The sequence below is a fragment of the Cryptomeria japonica genome, chromosome 9 (genome assembly GCF_030272615.1).
Source record: "Cryptomeria japonica chromosome 9, Sugi_1.0, whole genome shotgun sequence".
NCBI classification, from domain to species: Eukaryota; Viridiplantae; Streptophyta; class Pinopsida; order Cupressales; family Cupressaceae; genus Cryptomeria; species Cryptomeria japonica.
Window position 1 is genome coordinate 326,378,771 of NC_081413.1, and position 14,813 is coordinate 326,393,583.

Genomic DNA, 14,813 nt, shown 5'->3' on the forward strand with positions numbered 1-14,813 from the left:
GATTGGATGTAAATTCATTTAAAAATTAATCTGTTTAGATTATCGATCCAAGGGGGATTACCCACCCCTTGGATTTGAACTTCCAAATGACCCTTATTTCTCTCGACGATTTAGAGGGACGATGCCACAAACACCGTTATTGCATCTTTATTAGGTGTTAAGTGCAATAGTTCAACATGATGGCATTACCCGTAAGTGTGACCCAGAGGTACCATAGATACCAAACGCCGCTAATTTTTGGTTTCAACTCCTCTTATTTATTTATCTAACTAGGAATTTAACTTTGAATTCATGAATCTTAAATGAAGCAATATACCAATACAATTATGAAAAAGAAACTATTATATACAAGGAATTATCGCTTGAATTTAAAAACTATAGTATGAATTTTATGTAATTGAAAGGAACATAAACAAATCAGCTACTTGGAATAGTATTTTCTCCTAAGGAAAGTTATGATAATTAAAAATTCAAAAACTTGAACTAAATACATGAAATTACTAATTGCTTGGAAACCATGATACTTTCAAAGATAACTTATGAAAATGATTTGAATTACTTGGAAGATATAATTGTTTTGGGACAACCCATTACACAATAAGTATGAATCCTACTACTGATTTGCTTGAAAGAAAATTAAAGGATTGAATAGAAATAATTAGGAAATGAATTTTAACACCTACTTGTTTGAAGTGAAAAGTACTTAATAATAATCCCAACTAATTCTTCCATATGAAGTAATACAAATTTCATCTACAAATGATAACACTACTTTAAATGTGAATCCTAATACTTGAAAGGTGCTAAATTGCTTGAAATAGAATTTAAATTATCAAATAATTATATTGTGAAAATGAATTTAATACTCACTTGTTGAAGGGAAAATGAAACAACTATTCAACAATAAGCTTCAAACTAACCACATTATTCTTAGTTACTAATTGTTTGAAAAAGAGATTAGACAAGAGTGTAAACACTTGCTAGTTAACCAAGTAAATAATACTAAGTCTCCTAATAAAACAATTCTAATCAATAAACTTCTAGTTGCTTTTGAACTAATACCTTTGCAAGATTATAAAGTGATAACTAATTACTCCTTCCAATTGAAGTAACGTTAACTTTATCATTGGATACATTCTAGAAATAATAACTTTATCAATTTCAAATATTTTAAAGGGAGCTAATGTTTGCTCCTTAAATTACCCTCAATTAGAATTGTTATTAAATTTTCTAAATGATCACGGAATAAGTTTCTTGAAACTCATTTGCTAAAACAATTTCGGTTTGAATAAACTCTCTTTTCATCCTAATTAATTCTATTACCATATGAATATTTAACTATGCAATTTACCTCTAATTTTAATGTTAATTAAATTTATCCTTACTAATTACTTGTATTATTAAGTGTAACTTTTCCTTTTTACTAGTCTTATGTTTCTTTTAGCTACAAGGTAAATGATTTTAACTATTAAAAGAAGTGACTATTCGCAATGCCTTATATACTCATATCTTGGAATCTAATAAAGAAACAAATCAAATAATCAACCTTTCGAATTGAGGCAAAACTTTGTCTAACATTAACTCATATTGCTGAAATACCTAAAAGGGTTACTATGAATCTAAACACATCTACTTGTTAGGTAAATTCCTTTAACATTTGATACTTGTACAAATTGAAATATACAAAAGTTAGTTTTGAAATCCAATAATTAAAGAACTTAAATATTTGAAATATATTGAATGTCTTGAGGGAACCCACTTACTATTAGGATTTATTTATTTGATGAAAAGATCCAAAACTATGGAATAAGTGTATCATTGGCGCAATAACATTTTCCTTTGCTTTGTTTTGCCTAAGTCAAACTAATTTGTTTAATAAGGAGATTTAACTATTATATCTACATCCTAAGAAGGATTAATTCAAGATGATAGATCTCTTAATGCTCAATTATCTATTGAAATTCTCAAGTGTTAATTGACCCTTTTGCCTTATGCAATATTTATCTTTTCAAAACCCAAGGGACTCTTCTCCCATCATTGAGGAGATACTAACTCTTTAGAATTTAAAAAGAGTTCAAATTTGTAACTTAATTTTCCATAATTAAAAACTCCAATAAGGTATCCATTAATATGGGTTAGACCCTTTTCGCTTAAATTTTCCTTTAATATATTAATAATCTAATTCTTAAAACTAGAGATGATATTTTAAACACATTTCCATTAATTTTGATAAGGTTAGATTATAAATAGGTTTCATTAATCCGTTTTAAATAGATATCAATAAATAAAACCATTTTTCATTAAATAGACCTCAATAAATAAAACCATCACTAAATTTGATTACTTCTCAATTATTAAAATTTATAATTATAAACTAATCCTAAATGATTTTTTAATCACCAAGTGCATAATTAAATTTCAAAGAACTATAAGCTTATTAATTTTAATCATTCAAAATAACTTTCAATATTCTAAAACATTTTTTAATTTTAAATTAAACACATAAAATTTAATTACAAACTCTAAAATATAATTCAATTTTAATAAAACAATTCCTAACTCAAAATATATATATGTTTTTCTTTTTAAAAATAATTGACTCAAAATCTTTTAATAATATAATAATAAACTTAAATCTACAAACAAATTTAGAACATAAATTTAATATGATTTTAAATAAATTTGATATATATGTTTATATAATATATATTTGAAGGGAAATTTACTTATTTATTAATCAAGGCAAGATTTACCATTTTTTTTTTAGATTCATACATGCATAGGGAATAATATTTTTTTTTTTTCCTAAAAATCCAAAGAGATGAATATGTTTGTAAAAAGTACAGAGATGAACTTTTTTTTTTTTTCTGTAATGCACAAAGATGAATGTTTTCCTAAAATTCACACATGAATATTTTCCTAAAATCCATAGAGATGGGTATTTATCTAACATACACAGAGATGAATATATTTCTATTTTTGTTTTTTTTATTCTGATTTTATATTACTTTGGCAATAGATTTATTTTTGTTCAAGTTATTCTAATATATATATTCCATTCTAAAAAATATCTGATTTTTTGTAAAATAAACAAAGTTGATTGAGGAAAAGATTTCAAATTAAACAATATTCGAATTTGTATATGCATATTTTTAAAGAAATCTATCAACCAATTTATTTCCTACATGCAAAATAAAAAAGAAGATTTTTTTTTCTTTTTTTTTGGATAGAAAAATAATTTATTACATATATTTGATTAAATCAATTAACAAAAACTGAAAAAGATTTCCTTGCAAAAATCTGAAATGGATAAAAGAGATTTCTTTCAAAAAAATAAAATTAAAATATAAACTTTCTTATGTGCAAAATTTTGAAAGAGACAAGAAGAATATTTTCTTTGAAAAGAAAAAGCAAGCAATGAATGCGCAAGAGGGGAACCTGGATTTGAATGAAGAACCTTGCTGAGCTCCTTCAATTCCTCCTTGAAGCTTGGTAATTATCTTCTCCAAAATCCTACAAAATTTCTGCTACAACTAACATGGTATTGAAAATAAATTCATAAGAATTTCAAGAATGAACTCCCCTTTTTCAAAAATTTAGAACTCAATATATAGAAAAGAGAGTCATTTTCCCACTACAAAAGAAATTAATTGATTTCCATATTCTTTTCCCAAAATAATTTCATGCAAAATGATTAATTGTCATAGTGGGGGTTACATGCAAAAATTGAATTTGAAATTCTCTTCTAGAACCTTCTCATTTCCTCCTACAACATGTGCTAAATAGAATATTGAGAAAATAAACAATTTCTAAATTAATTTCATGCAAAAATGATTGTTGTCATAGTGGGGGTTACATTTGACCATGCATTCAAAATTCAAATTTGAATTCTCCTCCAAAAATGCATTTTGTAACTCCTTTGTCATAAAAATGCCATGAATAGAATTATTCTTGTCATAGAATAATTTTGTAACTCCCATGTCATATATTTGTTAAATATAATATTTATTCTTTAATTTTTTAAATTTTAAATTTCTTTTTTAGAATCTTCTTATTTCTCCTACACCATGTGCTCAATTAGGATATTGAGAAAATAAGTAAATTTCAAATAAATTATGACCTCATGTGTGTGTCACCACTTAATTTTTTTTAATTTTAATTTTATTTTAAAAATTCAACCTCATTTCAATTTATATTTTCTTTCTAACATTACTCATAAAATTAATATTATAATAGTAGTAGTAGTAGTAGTAGTAGTAGTAGTAGTAGTAGCAAGTCATATCAAGGTCCAAAAAGAGGGTTATGACACAAAAACACAACCAACAAATTTTTTTTGAACACTTATTTATATGCATCCTATGCTTAATTAGTTGTGACAACTTAACAAGTTGTTCCAATGAAACCTTAATTGTTATTAAAATGGGTTTCTAAAGAGAACGACGAAATTAAATTTAAATAGAAGCCTTAGGTTTCAACAAAACTCCTCGATGATAGAATTGGATTATTACTTACGTAAAAATTACGATAACTCCTATTATCAAGTGGAACAAATTAATTTTATAAGGACAATAATAAATTCATTCAAATGTCCCTTTTATTTGGATTGCATTTTATAATATTTAATTAGATCAACTTCTACTAAATAGACATTAATATAATTACTGGATTCAATAATGGTTCATCTAGGTAAAGGTATATCAAGTATTCCCCAATACATTGGTATTATAACATCTTCATTTAAAACTAAATTAATTCCTAAATCTATTCATTTAAGTATTAATACAATTTTAACATAATATTATTAATTAATTTGAACAAATAAAATTGGAGGCCAAACGTTACTATGTTAATTGATTTATTTAACATACGGTTCTATCTGGGTTAAATAAGTTCGTAAGATCAAGTTCATTGACTTATTTTAGAAATAGATAATTCCACTACAATATCCTCTTTCAAATAAACATTTAATAACAAATATCATTAAAAATCTCTAAAAAGTATTTATATAACTTAAATCAAATTGCAATATATTAATCCTCCAAACATTAGGTATTAAATATTTAATGCTCAACATTTAAATTACCTCTAGATTTTAAATTTAATCATTAAGTTTTATGAAAACCCATCAATAAACTTCTTTAATAAATTTACTCCAAAGAGTACATTATTTCTCTATAAATTAATCCCTTCCCAAATTTAATAAATATTGACATTAGAATACTTTTTGAACTTAATTTAGATAAACATACTATTTAAATTTTTTTTTCTAAAAACATTAATAACTCTTCAAATATATTTACCCAAATATAAAATAATTTATCACATTTCTATTAAATTTTCAAACTGGCCTTCTAAAACTAAACAATAACTAAAGCCAAGAGAATAATTTCATTTCAAATTCTTAGAGGGACATCTTCCCTCCTCTATTCTTATTATTTTAAAGTTATACATTTTTAAAACCCTAACTAGGGTTTGTTTTTCTTTTACTTACACTTATCCCTTATCTCATATTTTTCAATAACTAACCCTAACCCATGTATGGGTTAGGGATTTTTTTTTTTTTAAATATATATATTTTTTTTATGTGGGTGTGTGTAGGTGCGAAAGTGGTGAAGGAGGTCGAAACCAGCTGAAGGGGCAGCCATGGCCGATCACAGAGGGTCAAAGTTCCTTAACTAAAAGGGAGGGGGCGAGAAGGCGGCAACGGTTTGCAGGGAGCGGCCCCCATGGTACCCCACAGGGAGTAGCCGCCATCCACTATGGTGGCTATCGCCCACTGTGGGTTACCACAGTGGTGGCCACCGCCACCGAGGGTCGCCCGTAGTGGTGGGTTTCACCCCGCCCACTGTGGAGGGCCCACAATGAGCGACGTTTGCTCACTATGGCACCCGCAAGGGGAACAAAGGCCCCAATTCAGCGGGGGTAGGGTTTCTTGGCCCTCCCCCATCGATCTACCAAAAAAAGGTTTCTACCCCTTTTTTTTTATATATTTTATTTTTTTAATATTTTATTTTTATATATATATATATATATTTTCTAATATGTAAAGCAATATATATATATATATGTATGTATATATATACATATGTATGTATATATATATATATATGTATGTATATATGTATATATATATATGTATATATATATATATACATAAATAAGATAGCAGGTTATAAAATCTAATATACAGAATATATTCATATGTCTTTGGCAATAAGGCATATGTAGATCTCTGGTAACATTTTTTTTTTTTTTTTTCCTTTATATAAATGCATGTATTTTTGAATTCATATACTTATGCCCATATGTTTAATCTGTAAGAAAGGCTGATTTATTTAATATATTTATATATAGATTCAATAGCAAGCTACATTAGGATATCTAATAAATAGAGAACTAAAGTCTGGTAATACATCTTTATTTCCTACTTTTTAATAGTCTCTTTTTTTTTAAGTATATATCTCTTTTCCCCCTTTTTGGTATTTCTACAAATGCAGTTATAAGGTAAAAAAATATTGTCTGTCAGGAATATTAAATTAAAACAGTATATCAAGTAGTTATTTTCCTTTTCTTTGCATATAATTTTCTTTTGATTCAAAAGTAACAATACTTAGATTTATTTACTTTCCACTAACATGCTTTTACATAATGGAAAAACATGACAGAATTATTTTTATTCATAGCTGCAATTAACATTTTCTAAAATCCATTTAAATAATAAACATCAAGATATAATGTATTTCTTCCTCTTTAACAAAGGCATATAGTTAACTTTAGAGTTAGATTTATTTTCTAGATTAATTTTCTGCAATGTTTAAACAGGAAATGAAAATGACAGTTTTAAATAATTTACAGCAACATTAATATAGCCTAAAATTCATTTAAAACTGTAGTCACATAAATCTGTCCACTTAATTAAATGAATACTTAGTATTTATTTGATTATTTAACCATCAATTAATGAGTTAATTAAATTAATATTTAATTAATCCATCGTAACCCTCTTCTCCTATTAATTAAATAAATTATTCAATTTATTTGATTTAATTCACTTAACCAAATTCAGACCATTAATTAAATAAATAAATCATATTTATTTAATTAAATCTTCTCTCACATTTAAATAAATTAATATTTATTTAAATTCCCCCAAAATCCCACCTCTCACATTTAAATAAATTAACATTTATTTAAATCACCTTTATCCTCTACCCACTTGTATTTTCCTACAAATGCAAGTTGCACAATTATTTTAAATAAATAATTTATTTAAAATCACCTTTATCCTCCACCCACTTGTATTTTCCTACAAAAGCAAGTTGCACAACTATTTTAAATAAATTATTTATTTAAAATTCTATTTATCCTCACCCACTTGAAACCTTTAATGGTTTCCCTTAAAGTATTCAAACTTGATGGCTTTAAAGTCTTCAAACTTGATGGCTTCCTTCTATAGTCTTCTTAAGACTTTAATGGTTTTCCTTAAAGTCTTCAAGCTTTTAATGGTTTCCCTCAAAGTCTTCAAGCCTTTTAATGCTTTATCTTCATTTTTCTCATTTAAATAAATTAATATTTATTTGAATATTTATCCAAATGCAAATTACACCATTTAATTGAAATAAATGATTTTATTTTAATTGAAAATACCAAAATTTCTCCCACTTGCATTTTCCTACAAAATCCACTTGCATGCTTAAACCCCTTCTAGAATTTTCTAATCACTTCTAAATAACCTAACCCCTTCTCTAAACTTTGTCACATTCCTAAGCAAAAGGGAAGTCACTTCTCAAAACCCTCAAAGTCTTTGATAACCATTAAAGGCTTTCAACCTTCAACCACTAAATGGCTCAAAGTCTTTGATAACCATTGAAGGCTTTCAACCTTCAACCACTTAATCCCCAAAGTCTCCAATAACCATTAATGGTTACCTCAAACCCTCCCACATGGTTAAAACATTTATTTTGACTCAACCTCTACCCAACCCAAAGGTCTCATCAGGCCATTAATGCTTTGACCACGATTATCTCTTAAACATTTGCACAAAGGTTTATCCTTGGATTAACTCTTAATCCAGTGGGTAATCTTAATTTGGACTTGACCCTTAGCCTCTAGATAACCATGAGGTCTTCTCAGGCCTTTAATGCCTCCAACCTCTTCTCTCAACCCAATCCTATGTTGACACTTGTCACCATTTTATTGGTGACAATTGTGCACATGGATCCCCAACTTTCAAACTTGGCCCTTGATTAAACCATTCAATCTTAACCCTTCATTTCCCCATTTCTTCTATAAATATAACCCTTCTCCTCAAGCAAAAAGGAAGCATTAGAGTATTGTTGTTATACTGGCATTAGCATAGAGCTTTCTCATAGCATCACTATCTACACTTGCATAGCATTTGCTTATCATATTCAACTATCTTGAATCTCCATATGGCATCCATGGCTAGTGCTAAAAGCTGAGAGCTACACTCATTTGGGACTTGGAGAGGAGAGGAACAAGGGAGGAGCAACTATGAGCATCTTGATTAGCATTTGGAGGAGTATAGTTTATCTATTCTATGTTTGTATGCTTTCTATTTCATGCTTAATATCTCTCTTGATATGCCTGTTTAGGATAATCTTTTGTTGCTAACACTAACGTTTGTTTCTTGTGCTCTTGTGTGTGTTGCCATCAAACAGATTTTCTAATCCTTTTTGCAGAGTATCAAAAACTATATCATCAAGTTGAATGCAACATTTAATGTTAATACTAAAATCTGTTTATCTGTATTTGCATTCAGAATAAATAAATCACTAGGACTAAATATTTACTTTTATCTTACTAACATTCTAGCTTTTCTAATTCATAACATCTCCATTTTACTTTCTGCATTTTTTTTTTGTTAAATAAATGATAGAGATAACCAAATGACAGCATTAATCTAGTCTAGAAAACACTTAGAAATATTAAAAATGTGGGGCTATTAGTTCCTCTAATATCCTCTTAACCACATTTTGCAATATCAACTTAACAAGGAATACATTTCTTATAAGGAAAATCTGAGTACAATATGTCCACTTTTACAATGGGTGAAATACCCAACTAGTCTCTCATTCCTAATAATGAGGACTTAAATAAAATAATACATTTTTCTTTCAAAAATAAATACAACATAAGACTCTTCTCTTTCACTTTTGCAATTAAAATAAAATCTGCAAGACCATCTCCATGCTTTTCCTTCAATCCCTCCCCAAAGCAACCTGCAATACAAAATCTTAAGGCTATGACCATGGAGAACTCACCTCCCAGCCTAAGCTTACTAGAAGCCACCCCTGAGCTTGGAGAACCAAGACCTAGATGGGTTACACTCAATCAATAAAAAAACAAGCAAGGAAAAGCTCACAGCAAACACATTCCCATACCAAGGCTGAACTTCATCACATAATGTGATGTTTACATGGGTGGAAGTGGACCAGGTACCTTGAGGAGAACTGCAAGATATTAGATCACCAGCCAACTCATGGCAACCAAGAACACAACATAAGTCCAGCAAGATATTAGTTCACAAGCCATCTCATGGCAACCAAGAACACATCACAAGTCCATCTTGACCCAACATCCTTATGACCCCCAAGGCATACATGCCATAATTTCTCCCCTTTATGACCCCCAAATGCATAAACAAAACTATGCAGCAAGGGTCACATAAACAAACCCTTGAGATCACTCTCTTGAAGAGAGCCTCTCACTCAAGGTTGTCAAACACCTTCCACCCCCCAAGACCATTTTTCCCTCCCAAGATTAAGATGGTCTTTGATACTCCCAAAACACAGAAAATGCATAACAAAATGGGAGAAGAATCACATAAAACTTTTCACAAATAAAATACAAGGGAAAGAACATCTACATTCAAGCAATCTTTTAAAAGAAGATTTTTAACATGCGAAGTAAGAAATGACCCAACCTTGAATCTATCCAAGGGTTCACTAGGGATGGCTTGGAGAAGAGCAGCCCAATTCCTCCATTCTTTTCTGCAACCCATGGCCAAAATTCTATTCTCACTGGTTTCAAAACTACAAGATCTCATCTCCAAAGGTGAAGAGTGGGTGATTAACTCACTAAGTCTCAATCTCTTGCCTAAGAGGGCTTCTCCCACTCTTTCCAACCTCTTGGATAGAGTGAGAGGCCCCCTATTGGTTGGTCTTCCCTAGGTCTTACACACTCCCTAACCAAGGCACCTCAAGAAGAGGAATGGCACATACCAAGAAGGTTATCTACCCAAGGATGGCACTCCTAAAGATGAAATTCGGCCATTTAGGAAAACCCACTTTTTTGGGAGGTTAAACAAGTCCTAGGGGAAGGACACATGGCCAAATTTGGCCTTCACCCATAGGTATCCCATGAGGCCCAATAAAAATGCTCCAAAACTGACTCTAGGAGTTGGTTTAACCCTTTGAAAGTCCACCTAAAGTTTACCTACGGGTCAACTCAATGGCTCACTATCCTAGATTTCTTGGAACCTTCAAGGATAATTTGGAAATATAACAATAAAACAAAAATTAAATCTCTCAAAAAGGTGACATGACAATTGCCAACACAACATACAACATATGTGTCAAGTGACACTACAAAAGAATTCCACATCACTAATACACACATGGCAATTGTCTCTTGTATGATTTAAACCAATTAATAAATACAATTTACACACATGCAAACATTTATGTTTACGAATAAAATATGATACATACGGGGTGTTGTCTCTCCAAATAGACAACCCCTGGTTTTACGAACGTACATAGGTCTAGGTTTGATTCTCCATAATGTTTCTATGGTCACATGGATAACTTTCCTGCGCATCTCAATTACACAATAGTAATTCCCAAATAGCCTCATATAATATTAAACACATAAATAAGAATACAAATCAATCACTTTGCATATAATGGACATCATATAAATCAATTTACCATAAAACAATGCTATCCATATAAAGCAATTATCATAATCCACTTGAATTCCAACCATTCATAAGGCATGCATCATAATTTCTAATATCAAAATAAAGTCCTGCAAATTCAAATATAGCTAACATACATCATATCAAGATTATCAAATTAGTGGATCCTATAGGATCTAAATCCATAACACATCAAAATGTGCACCACAAGGTAAAATGCTTCATAACCTGGTTTAATTACTTCTCTCTCTAATCTATCCATCTAAGATAGCATCCTATTGAATTTTTGCATTTATTAATATGGTCAACCTTGGTCAACTAAGTTATCCGGAGCTTGATCAGGGAGGAGCTCTACATAAAACAACAGTAAACAATAATTAATTATTAATTAATTTATAACATAATTTATAATTAATACCAATAATTAAAATAACATAAAATCTCACACCCTCAAATAAATCATAAAATAATGCCAATATCAAAACAAGACTTACCACTGACAACAAGGTGATTAAACATTGTCTAGATGACAAAGCTAGCAAGATAAAAAGAAAGACTTGATAATTGTCCATAGGTTAGGAAAATGGCATGGGTTAGATACATTTTGGGCCATGTACTATCTCTTGTACCACCATTGGGATTTAATGACATTCTTAAACCTATGGGACCAGGTGGAGTCAATGTCTGGTACCTGCAACTTTCACAAAATATGTTGCACACACACACAGACACATATATATTTATATTTATATACTCCCATCTAGTGAAATGGAATCATGGTGGATGTTGTATGGAGCTCACGAATGAGTAATACGAAATCTTTCCTTTCACCCTAACCCCCAAACAAACAATACAATAAAGATCTATTCTACTCAAAATCCATAAGAATCAACATCATCAAATCCAAATAATAAAAATCTAATCATAGATTAAATTTCTCATAAAGCATCATAATAAATCACCAATATATAATCCGTCATAAGTATACCATCACTAACATCAATATGTCTATTTCAAATAGAGTATAATAACAATCATGTCCCGAAACATATAAGCATCATAAAATAGACCAATAACATGGATCACATGAATGTATCCACACACACACACACCAACAAAATAAACCACACATAATGAGTCAAACATAGTCTAACAAGTCAAAGTAACAAATATCTAAAGAAAATCATGGAGTGGTGCTACACATTTGTACTCCTCTAGTCACTCTTTGTAATATTGTATATGGCACTAATATGATTATGCCTTTTAATGTCAAGATTATTTCTCTTCCTATTGAAATCCAATGAATTATTGGTAATAATACATATCATGAATGTTGAATGAATCATTTGGATCATATACATGCTTACTAAAAAACTTTAATGTACATAAAATTAGTTTGTTCTTCAAATTTCTCACAACTAGGACTTTATTAGAGAATTCAAATTTCCTATCTCCAAATTTATTGTTACCCTCTCTATCCTTTGACCTAACCCTCACAACTAGAAAATTATTAGATAATTCATTTATATGGATTTTTTCTTTATTTTTTCACTCAAGACAAGAAACCAACAATATCCACTAGTTTTGGTCAAGAACGATTACCATTGATTGTCATAATTTCAAATTTCCCATGCAACTTAGATAAGCATCAAATAAATAAATAATAACATTACAAATTAGATATGGTTTAGATATCCACCTTAAGGATACGTATGCACTTAAATAAGACTAATTATTTTATGAATATTCTTTAATGCTAGAACCTACATACATGATTTTCAAAAATGAGTTTATATATATGATCCACCCCCTATATATAAATAATGTATGATTCTAACTCAAGTACTCTCTCTTTTATACATGTAGGGACTCAACATATAAAAAGTGCACTAAAAATCAAATATAATTTGGATATTGGATAAGAGGGGCATCAATCACACATAGTTGATGTTAGTAAGGAGACCCATTCACACAAAGTTGATGTCAAATACTCAAAGGGTCAATGAATATTTGATGTTGGAGAGGGTTCTTAATCTCTTCCTTCCACATAGATGCATCGTCTGGACCAAATTAAAGAGATTAATGTGTTTTCTTGATGATGATTTTTGCATCTGATAACTTTATGTGTTGTCATTGATGGAACACATATGTTTTGATTGTCATAGTCATCTTTGTACTTTGTATTGTAAACCGGTATCATATGTATAGAGTAAGTCTAACTGGTATGAAGGTGTCTAAACCAATATATGTAGACAACCAGTATATGCAGTTAAGATAGTTAGTTTTGGTAAATTATAAGCTTATCAATTTTGAGATGCAACAGAGAGAGACAAGGAGGCACATGGAGATAATCCGTCTCTGAGTTTGAAGCGGTCAACACTCAATCGGTATTGGTTTTATAATCGGTTTCCCAAATTGTGTGATGAGTTATCACCGGTTGTGATGTGTTACCACCAACCAACATTTTTGGTGGTGATTTGTGATGTGTTAAGGAAGTTTGTCCAAATTCATTGAACCTAGGAAATTGTGTTGAGGTTCAAGAGCTGACATGAAATTTAATGTCTATAAAAAGACATTGTGATGAGTTATTTTCATATAGGAAATGCAAGTTATGTTATGAGTTAGAGTTGATGTGATTTGTTGAATGAGTTGTAGAGTATGCCGATGATGCAGTAATGAGTGAACTAAAAAGGATCTAAACAAGCAGAATGTGCTATTCCTAGATCATACCACCTATTGTTTTTTAATCACTACAATAGTTTAAATCGACTAATCAGGTAAGCTCTAACAATATTCATTGTAGAAATCCTCTAACAAGGTGATTCATTAACTTGGATCTAACTCCTCCACTGAGGTTACCTTTAACCAGGTATAGCTCCTAACAAGGCTTGGGATCTTTAACAGGATCTGCTCCTAATAGAGCATTTGTAGACCTTAATCGGTCAATTACCTATTTCTGTAGATAGTTAACTTGTGAGTTCCATCTCACAATGGTTTTTCCCAGTTGGGTTTTCCATGTATAAATACTTGTGTTATGGTGAATGTTTTACTTGTTGTGAATGATTTTATAACACTTTGGATTGCCTGACAACTCATAAGTAAACTAGTTAAATGTTTTTACCGGTCTAGGATTAAAGTGATATTGTTTTTGCTATCACTGATTTACCCCCCTCTCAGTTCTTTATAAGTTTATCAATTAGTATTAGAGCCTAACTTCCTTAAGTCTTAATCACTTGGAAGGAAACCCTAAAGCCATTATGGGGGATAGGAGTTATAGAGAGATGGCTAGAGAACTTGCTGAAACTAGGGATGAGCTAGAAACCCTGAGAGGAAGATTCAAAGCTTCACAAGCAAAGAGGAAAGAACTGAATGGGAAATTATTGGAGATCTCTGACAATAGCTCTTCAGATGAGGCCAACATTGATGCATTGGTTGAAGAAGTGGAGAAACCGAATGGTGAAAAACTTATCCTAAGGAGAGAACTTGAAGCTCTTACAATCTATATGAGTCAAGAACTTGAAGCAAGAAGAGTAGCTGAAGACCTTATCAAAGAGAAAGATCATGAGATATCTAAGATCAAGCAGGAGAATGCACCTTTGCATGAATATTAGCATGAGGAGAAAGAAGAGAAATATGCATTACAGTCAGATCTTGAGATGGCAATGTCTCCTAGAGAGGCTCTTATGAAGCATAATGAAGATCTTACCAAAGAAATTATTGAGGCCAATGAGAATCTTGACTAACTCAACAAGAGCTCCTCTATGTTGGATGAACAGATCCAATCTCAAAGGATGAAAGATGACACATCTGGGTTAGGATTCAATACATTTGAGCAAGGTGAGTCTTCTAAAACAAAGGATACTTCATCAAG